Source organism: Meleagris gallopavo, chromosome 2 (genome assembly GCF_000146605.3).
Source record: "Meleagris gallopavo isolate NT-WF06-2002-E0010 breed Aviagen turkey brand Nicholas breeding stock chromosome 2, Turkey_5.1, whole genome shotgun sequence".
Taxonomy (NCBI): domain Eukaryota; kingdom Metazoa; phylum Chordata; class Aves; order Galliformes; family Phasianidae; genus Meleagris; species Meleagris gallopavo.
In genome coordinates, this window is record NC_015012.2 from 87,679,083 (window position 1) to 87,689,729 (window position 10,647).

General features: G+C 38.6%; 1 long non-coding RNA gene across 1 annotated transcript; it reads left to right on the plus strand.

Moving 5' to 3' along the window:
* Nucleotides 1-7,804: 7,804 nt before the first annotated feature.
* Nucleotides 7,805-10,369, plus strand: LOC109366256. The gene is made up of 3 exons (XR_004159062.1): nt 7,805-9,168; nt 9,859-9,965; nt 10,097-10,369. It is a non-coding gene; the product is annotated as an uncharacterized LOC109366256 (long non-coding RNA).
* Nucleotides 10,370-10,647: the final 278 nt, after the last annotated feature.

The window sequence follows — 10,647 nt, forward strand, 5'->3', positions numbered from 1 at the left end:
ACCTCGGGAGGTCCCCCATCTGCTTCTCAGAGTTGAGCCAACTGTGTGGTCAAAACCTGTTGCTCCAGGATTTATCCAGTTGTGTCCTGGAAGCCTCCAAGATCATAGATGGCACAGCCTCCCTAGGCAATCTGCTCCACTGCTGGGCTGCACTCATGGAGGAAGGACTTCTCCTTATAACTAGTCTGAAACAGTTGTAGAGGAAAAGTTTCTCAGTCTAGTCTGAATCTTTCTTGTTTCAGTTTATATCCCTTCCCTTGTCCCCCTTCCTCAACTCACGTCTTGCTATATATAAACTAACAGTAACATCCATCTCCTTTGTTTAGCAAAATGAGCAAAGTTTGGTAGTAACTCTCAACTCAGATCTTAATTAATCTTCATGGTTAGTAACAACTATGTATCTTTAATCTGTCTGACAGAGCAACATTACCAGAGCTGGGAAGTAAATGTTTTCTGCCTTTGACTATATATGAATACTTTTTGAGAACGGATTTCAGTTAAAAATCAAAGATGTAAAGTGAAATATCTCTAGTAAAATAAGTTTCAAAATAATATTTTAAAAGTGCTTTCTGTCAATTATGTTTGGCTCTGTTTATGTTTTCATTTTTGTATGCACACTCCTATTTGAAAGTCAGTGTTCATTTTGAACTGGATGGACTGGAATTTCCACTTCCACAATGACTGAACAAAATGGTCTATCTCTTCTGGGAAATTTTTCTAAATCTTTACAAACTGACAAATTCACAGAATAGTTCACATTGGAGGAGCAAGATGATAAAAAGAAACAAAACAAACATGCTCTTATTTCAGAAAATAAAATATCTCCTTCCAAAAGCTTTCACCTATCCCTGACCAGCTACAGTCATCAGTTCAAATTCACTGCAGTTATGATTCTATGATCCTCTTTTTTTTAAAGAGTGATTAGATTATTATTACTATTATTATTATTATTACTATTATTATTATTATAATTACTGAGATGCAAATATAAAAGATTTTCTTACACAATGATGTATTGGTATAGCTGTATGGCAGAGGGTTGCTGGCATAATGAATGATGAAAACAGTAGCACCAGCAAAACTGGTAATAACTCAAAACTAGTCAGATTTTAGTTTTTCTGGTCTTATGTTGCTCAGTTCAAAGCTTTTTGAAGAGTGTTTCTATCAGAGAGATGATTAGTGCTTCATGAAATTCTCTGTCATCCAAAGGATTTCTTATCTGTTGCCTTAAAATATTTCCTTAGACTTCTGCTGCTTCAGAACTCTGAGTCCGATATCCAGATCTACAAACAAAAGGAAACCAAGAAGACAAAAGAAAGAAAAGTTTCTGATTTTGAAATAAGCTGCAAGATGATGGTGGGGTTTATCTGTGCTAGCACAGCGCCCAGCAAGGGTGTGTGGTGTGTCATTATGTAGTCAAACTTAGCCTCCGGCTTAGAGCAAGTATCTCAGTCATTTCTTCAATTAGTGCCGGCACTCCCTCAGCAAGGCTAAACAAAAAGCTTCATAAGGTATTTAAGGTTTGAGAGCTACTGGGAGAGTCCTGGACATTGTTTTTACATATTTCATGCAAAGTCAACTGAATCTCTCAAGCAAAGGAGATTTCCAGGTATTCCAAGGGGTCATGCAAAGGTCTTAGGGAGAAGATACCAGCCCTAGACACACACAATGTTGTCAGTGTGAGATCTCCATGCAAGCACGCCTCAGCCTGATTTATTGCCAAGTCCCCTCACTGCTTGTTAACAAGGAGAACTTCTGTGTAGGCCAGAGGGGCAAAACAACATTTGACTGATGAAGAGTAAGGTGAAACCACACTCCAACTCTGCAGAAGTTATGCGTATCTTCTACCATCCACTCTGGATGGTTGTGCAGGAGACACTGTTGTGGTTTAATTTGGCAGGCAGTTAAGCACTACACAGCCACTTGCTCAGTTCCTCCATTGTAATGGGAAAAGAATTGGGAAAAGGTAAAACTTGTGATAAAGGCAGTTTAATAGGATAGAAAAGGAAGGGAAATTAAAAATTCTCATAATAATGATAAAAGAATATACAAAACAAGTGATGTACCATGCAATTCCTCACCATCTACTGATTGGTGCCCAGACAGATCCTGACCAGCAGTACATCTTGACCAACTCTACTGTTTTTAACATTCAGTCTGATGCCATGAGGTATGGGATATCCCTTCGGCCAGTTGCTATCAGCTGTCCTGGTTCTTTTCCCTTCCAGCTTCTTGCAAGCCCCCAGCTCCTTGCTGACAAGGCCTTCGCATCCTTCATGCTGTGTAAGCACTGCTCAGCGGAAACTAAAATATTGGCATGTTATCAGCATTCTCATCGTAAATGCAAAATGCAGCACATACAAGCTACTAGGAAAAAAGTCACCATAGCCAAACTGGGATATCTCCCACCATTTTACTCACTTCCATGGGAAGAACCAGCAGTTTTTTGCTTCCCCTCTGCAGTGTTACATTTGCTTCGCTGTCAGACCCCATGAGGAGAACACAAATGCATCCCTAGTCACTGTTCACCCATTCTCCCATCTTGGGAAAAACTGGGAGAAAAAAAGTATAAAATAACGAAGTGTAATCAATCCTACAAATATTAAGCAGTGCTGCTTGAAAAATAAACAAAGATTTAGCCTCTTATTGTCACAGTAGATTTCTTACAGTAAATTCAAACACTGATTTAAAAGCACCATCAAAGTTAATACAGTGATGAAGGAATGAGTCATACAAACTTCTTAGTAAAAAATTCAGAAAGAAGAAGATTTTCAGAGCTGTACTGCTACTAATATTGTACATCACTGTGACTAATATTGAAAGAAATTTACACAGCACAGTTGTTCCTATCCTTTCCACAAACCTATAAAGTTAGACCCAGTCTAATCAAATAAAACTTCGTTGCTAATTATGAAAGTAATTCAGCCAAAAGATGAAGCAAGAGGAACGTATTCACCCTTCTGTTGTGAAGGTCATAATACAGAGAACTGAGAAAATTTAGAAGAGGATACTTTAAGAGGCATTTTAGGAATTCTTATCGGCTAGCAGCAATTAGCTACATGGATAGAGGGAAAGTATTGTAAATTGTCCATATGTAAACTGACCAAGATGCAAATACGTAAATTGAAGATTTTCTTATTTTTATTTTTGCCTTGGGGTTACTATGTACTGGTAAGAGCAAACATAACCCAGAAACTATTAGAGAAAAAAGTGCTATCTGCACAGTACCCATTTTATTTACATTGTTCCAAAATTGTAAGACTCAAGATCCAACTTGGTTCCTATCTAGCTGGGAAGGCACTGGATAGACCAGTCAGCTGTCACTTTTACAGTATTCTGACCATTAAAATGTTCTTTTAGACATCCCTAGGTTTTTCTGGCTAAGAGAAAGTCATAGTCACTCTCACATCTGTGCTTTTAAAGTTTCTCAGTAAGGTTTTCCTCTGCTTATTACACTTGAGGCACCTGGCCCGTGTATGCATGGACTGTGTGCATCCCTGGTTGATGCAGAAAGTTCACACCAAGCTGAGAGGGAACCATGAACTCCTCGGGAATTTCTCCCCTGTCGCAGAGCAACACTTGAATCTGAGTAATCAGCTCAGCAATCAGCCAATCTGATGAGAATAAGAAAGCTGTGTTTGTTGGTTAAGGAATTCAGTCAGACCAAGAAAGAACTGTGGGTTTTTGGTCTTTGCATCCAGTTCTGCTGCTTTATTTTAGCTAAGAGGCCAAATGGAAGAATTGTGGTTGTATAGCCTGTTTGGAAATCAAGTCTTAACTAGTTACATAAGAAACCTGAGGAAAAATTGCTGAGCCTTAACCTTCCATATGCTCGTCCAGTCCTCTGTTTAAACACATTGCTTTTCCTGAAAATCAGGACTGGGAACTGCCCTCTCTTGGGTATAAATCAGCATGGAAATTGCCTCAGTGTTATTTAGATGTAGCAACTGTATGTTCTAGTATTAGCTGGAAGTAATGAATAGATTATTAACTGGGTTGTACAACCAGCAGTATCCATTTATTCACACTGCTTTTGTTTTATGATTCATCTGTATTTTCTCATCTGTAAAGGGAATATGCATTATGTACATGAAAAAACCACAGAAGATGCTTGAAAAACTCTGTCATCAGTTCCTCTTTTCCATACCCTTTCTTCTAATGATCACCTTTTTATGCCTGTATCACCATCATGCTGAAAGCAAATGAATTATATGTTTCCTAAGTATAATTTCATATAATTGATTACTAGCTAAAACAAACCTCAGAGAAAGCTCTGTTCTTAATTTTGGAAGACAGTAAGAAATCTTCTGCAGCACCAGAATTATTTATTAACGTACATAAATATTAGATATGTGTTTATTATTTATATAACATTATACATTTATTGCATTGTGTATATATATGCACATATTTATCAATCACTTCATGTAATCAGTAATCATATGAATACTGCTGTCAAACCAACGCATTGATAGCAATTCTCAAAAACTGTGGATGGCCTAAGTGCCAGTTTTGTCATCTCTGTGATCGTGTTTATACTTCTGCCAATGCAAAAGAGCAGAGATATCTGAGCAGGTTTTGGCTTATGGCTTTTCAGATACTTTAGCAATCTCATTATAACTGCAAAGTTGGCCATAGCATGAAAGATTCTGTGGTGTATATTCATGTTTCCAGCAGTGACTCTCGCTACTCTTTAGTAATTAATGCATGAGTAACAGTGAAGGGAGAGTTAGAATTTATTTTAGAGAATGAAGGAAAACTGAATACCAGATTTTACCTTGATAGCAGGCATGAAATTTTCATCAGAGGAGGAATACTGTGGACCAGACGTTACTTGAAACTTCTCAGAAGTGTTTACAGTAAAAGATAGTAATTTACATTGCTGACAAGATCAGATTCCTACCTCTTACAGTTTTTTATCTTTTTGCATTTTCCAACAGAGGACTGAAAAAGAAAGGAGAGGAGAGGAGAAGAGAGGAGAGGAGAGGAGAGGAGAGGAGAGGAGAGGAGAGGAGAGGAGAGGAGAGGAGAGGAGAGGAGAGGAGAGGAGAGGAGAGGAGAGGAGAGGAGAGGAGAGGAGGTTTCAATTGAAAGACATCTACAATATCATCTAGTGCAACTGTCAGACTACTTTGGGACTGACCCAGTGTTTAACGTATCATTAAAAGCATTATCCAAATGCCTTTTAAGCAGTCTTAAATAAAGACAGGCCTGAGGCACCAACCACCTCTCTGGGAAGCCTGTTCTTGTATCTAACTACTGCCTTGGTAAAGAATCATAGAATATCCTGAGTTGGAAGGGATCCACAAGGATCATTGCGTCCAACTCCTGGCATTATCCAAAATCTTCAACTCTGGCAGTTTGGGGACATGACCACTGCCTGTTCCATGCCCTCTGCAGTCTGGTGCAGAACCTGTCCCTAACCCCCAGCTGCCTCTCCCCTGACACAGCTCCATGCCGTTCCCTCGGGCCCTGTCGCTGTCACACAGAGCAGAGCTCAGCGTTGCCACTCCGCTCCCTGTGAGGAGCTGCAGCCACCATCAGGCCTCCCCTCAGCTCCTCTGTTTTGGGCTGAATGCACCAAAGGATCTCAGCCATTCCTCACACCTCTTGCCCTCTAGATCCTTCACCATATTTTTAGCACTTCTTTGGACACTCTCTAATAGTTTTACGTCCATATATTGTGGCCGCCAAACAATCCTGCACACAGTGCTCAAGGTGAAGCCACACAGCACAGAGTAAAGCAGGACAACTCCTCCTCTTGCCTGGTAGCAGTGCTGGGCCTGGCGGACACCAGGGTGCAGTTGGTCCTTCGGGCTGCCAGAGCACACTGCTGGCTAACCTTCACCTTTCCATCAAGCAAGCAGAACCCCCAAATCTCTATCTGCAGGTCTGTTCCCCAGACTCTCATCCCCATCTGTACAGAGAACCAGGGTACCCTCATGCCAGGTGAAGAATCCAGCACTTGCTTTTGTTAACCACCATACAGTTGGTGATTGCCAGCCCTCTAATTTGTTTAGATCTCTCTGCAAGGCCTCTCTACGATTGAGGGAGTTAATAGCTCCTCCAATTTAGTGTTGTCTGCAAACTTAGAATAATCTCAAGGTCTATATCCAAGTAATTGATGAAAATATTGAAGAGTGTTGGCTCTGAAATGGAGCTCTACAGGACCCCACTGATGACTAACTGCCAACTTGATGTAACTCCATTTACTAAAACACTTTGAGCCTGACTCATTGGCAATAGCCACTGCACTATTTTTTTGCCGAGCTGTATGCTGGACATTTTGTCCAGAAGGATATTGTGAGAAACAATACTGAACACTGCTGAAAACAAACATGATTACATCACCTGGCTTCACTTAGTCAAATAGATGGGTAACTGTCAAAAAAGGAAATTAAGGAAATTCGCTAAACATGACTTTCCACTTACAAACCTGTGTTGGCTGCAACCAATGCCTATCTTGTTTTTCAGGTGTTCTTCAATTTCACAATAACATCAGACAGCTCTTTGAGTACCCTGGCATGAAATTCTTCCTAGTATCCAATCTGAACCTCCCCTGGTGCAGCTTTGAGGCATTTCCACGTGTCCTGTCCATGTTTACCATGCAGAAAGCATGAACACGTCTCTCTCCATTTCCCTTTTTTTTGGAAAATGTAGAATGCAATGAAGTCACTCCTCAGGCTCCTTTTCTGCAAGTTGAAAAGTAATGGAATTTCTCATACTGCCTCCTGGCCAGTAACAGAAATCTCAAGTTCTGAGTGGGCATTTATCAACAAGAGCAAAGATTTCAGAACTGGATCTTCTAACAATTTAACTTTATGGAGAGCAAGCCAGAATAAGATGCAGGTCATGTACCTCTTGATTTGAGCTCCACACCTAAATAAACACAATTATAAGGAGTACAGAAAAAAATGTGTTTGGACAGGAGGTGCCTTTCCAAATTTTAAGAAGCATTAAATACACCAGGTGAGGCAGCCCATTTACTGTGCAGTGCACACACTGAGCAGTGTCCTGGCAGACTGTCTCACCTCAGTGATGCTCAGCAAGGGAAAATTCTGCTCTGTCATATGAATTGCAGAGGATTTGTGAGATTTGTGTTTGAATTCTAAAGAAACAGGTGATTTTAGTGCTGTATGGAAAATGCTAGCCCATTCTTTACAATTTTTTTATTTGCCACATTATTTTGTTTGCCTCTTCAAACTGCTGCAAATTTGGCTTGCTGCTAACAGAGAATTAAAATATGTCAGTGCACACTTTGGCTGCCTTGAACAGATGTGGAGACTAATATCTCTTTTCTCATCTCAGATTCTTTTTCCAATTTAATTAAGAAATTTATAGGGGTGTATTTAAGTATTATGATAATAAATATTTCATATTTTCTCTAACAAATAAAATAATTTCTAAAGAATTCAAGGGCATAATGGTTCCTGCTTCTCAAATAAGAGGAAAAAGGTTTTTAATTACTTCTGCAGAATGCTTTAAAATATGCTTCATGGTAAACTTCTTGAAACTTGAGGCAGCCAAAGTTTGCAAGGTCATCTCTTCTGTGTTTCCTGTAATTTTAGAACCCAAGGCAGTCATAATGAATGGACTTATTTAAAATTCAAAGGAAGAGGAATTATTAAGTAATAACAAGCACTAAGTAAGAGGATTTATTAAGCAATGATCTTGGTAAATTAAAAATTAAGATTATTATTTTCAAAAAGGAAGCAAATGCATTTTTCCTGTTCAAACTTGTGTATTTATATTTTATTTAATTTATTACTTAAATTTTCTAAGCCTTGCCATCTGAAGAAGCCAATGCATTTTTTACTTACTTAAGTGAAAAATGTTGCCCATGTGACCAAAAAATCAGTAAATTTACTTTATTCTCTGGAAGGCAGATCCCTCTGAGATGCACCCCTGGGAATTTCAGGGGGTGACTGAAGGCAGCAAAATAGCACAAATAATTTTAAGGCCTTAAAAATTTTAGAAGCATTAATTTACTTCCCTGAGAAATCAGTGAGAGTTAAATATGATGTATCTTTTCAAGATACGCTTTTCTACAGATTATAAAGAGATTAAAAGCAGTGCTTAACCCCCACAGCCTCCTCCAATCTGCAGTGCACAGGTGCCAGCAGGAGTGGCACTGTGAGTAGGTTACAAGACATAGAGGTGCCCTCTGGCTTACTCTCCTTTTCAATATCTTTTGCTCTCTGGCCACATCTATGGGGGGAAGAAAAATAAGGACCAAGATGCTCCAGAAAAAAAATAGTTCTGTTACTAATGTCTCAAAGGCTCAATACTGTATTGTTTGCATGGTTTTATTACTTTAAGTCTGCATGCTGGGCACAACAGATCTAATAGGATATCTAGTTTAAAAGAGCCAGTTCATGGGACATCTGTTCTTGAAATCTGTAGAGGGAGGTACAACTCTCTTGTGTCTTATTTTTTCCAATAAGTGAGAAGGACTCTCTTTTCAATCCAATTATTTGTGATCTTGTCCTTTAAAAGCATTTTCAAGCCTGATCATTGAAAGTATCAGAGGATGATGGCATGGTCCCCTAAACAACGGCAGAGAGATTCTCCTGTGAGCTGTCTGAGTGAAATGAGCATTTCTCCAAAAACCTGCTCCCTCCACTAAAGATTTGCAGTACACAGACCGTCTTAGCCTAGGGTGAGTTTCAGACAGATAACTAGAAAACCAGAGTTTACTTAAGTATCAGGTGACTGATGGTGTATATTGTCCTCCTAAAGCCTTTTATCTGAGGTATGAGAACAAAATCTAGTGACATATTTCTAATCTACCTAGTTCATTTTTCCTCCAATTCCTTATGTACTTTTCTCCAAAGACTCGTGTTGCTCAGAAGAGGAGGAACAAAGGATACAAATCTTGAGGTATGACACTTTCACAGCACTTCTCTGGCTGATATGCTTATTAGTGTGCTAAGCTCCAGTACAGCAGCCATATACTGATTGCTGTAGTGCTTTTAGTTAGGGGAAATCATCATGAATTGTTTCTGAGAGCATCCTGACCCAGCCACAGTCTGTTTATATACCACAGCAAAGCTATACCAAACCGTCCCATCTTGGAAAACACTGATACTTTTACTTTGAGGAACAAGCCATAAAGAACAATTGTGAAGACTGTGGCTGATGACCTTGAAACTGCATGTTATGGACAAGGTAATGTTTAATCTCTTTTATAACTGAAGTAATATACTATAAAGAATTAAATGTTTTGGGTTTTTTTTTTTCAGTGTTTCTCTAGTGAAATGCTGCCGAGAGTGCTGCTGGTAGGGTAAGGTTAGGTTGGGCATAAGAGAGAAAAGCAGGAAGGAAAGAAGAAATGAGAATTATAATGAATTATTGTAGGTGAGACAAGAGAAGAGCCCTGAGCTCAATTAAATGAAATGAATTTTACTTCTTTTTCTATGTAAGTAAAAGTTCCTCTATAAGTTGGACATACAGTATTATGCATACATGTACATTCAATACATTCATGTATGCCTGCATAAACATCAGCACAACCCTTCCTACTGCACAGAGTAACCTCCTCACTCTTAGGTAACTTTCATTATTTCACTTTTCACTTGCTCTCTTCTTCTTCATTTCCTTCCTTCATTAATTCTACATACAGACTGTAAACCTTTCAGAAAGATTACTGGTTCCTACTTATTTTCCAAAGGAACCAAACATATATTCACGACAGAAAATCAATTTGTCATTAGCCATTCAGTAGTAGCATGCACTCATGCATAGAGAAGCTGCTGGAAACTAATTCTTTTAAACAATGTGATGGAAGTGATTTTCAATAGTTTTTACAAGGCAAGCAGTGAGGAACACAGATTTCTGAAGGATATTTCATGTAAATAGGAAACAAGAAATTAAGGTGGAAGTGAAAGTAGGAAACGGAAAAGACTACTGAACCTGACATCATGAGCAAGAAGAGGTTAACATGAAATAAATACAAGGGTTTGCAGGTAAACACAAGATGCTAACACAGTAGTTCTTACTCTGTTTAATGCTTGATCTTGCTTATTGGTACTTATATTTTACCCCAGAATTTTTATATGAAAGTGATGTCAGCTTTGTTCCTTCCTCTTTTGGCCAGGCAAGATGTATGTCCCGTACAAGGCACAGAAGCTCTGCAAACACTGATGCTGCCACATGCAGCCTCGAGACCTCCATTTACAAATTCTGCTCAACATATCTGATGTCAATGTTTTTCTAAAAAAAGATACTCTAAATTTTGAAATGAAATATGTTGGTAACAATAGGAGCCAGTGAAAACAAGAACAGAGGAATGAGCTGAGCTTTAAAAGAAAAGTTTTATTTGGTAAAAAATAAAAGTAATAAATTATTTCAAGACATTTTTGGTTTGTATATGTACATACACAGTATATCTGTAACATAGTTGCTATGTAATCTGGGAACTCCATCTGAAAAAAAAGGATTTACATATCACGTACCAATTTTAAATGAGAACAGCACAATCAATTGCTGTCAGTATTGGAGCCAACTTGTCAGTATTAAAACCAACTTGATGGAATTCCTTTTCTTTCTCCTTAGAAATTACTCAGAAAAACCTATTTTGAGTTTTATGTGTTTGTAGCACTCCTCATGGTTGTTTTGCATCCTGTAGATCAGTGTTCCTCAGCTTTT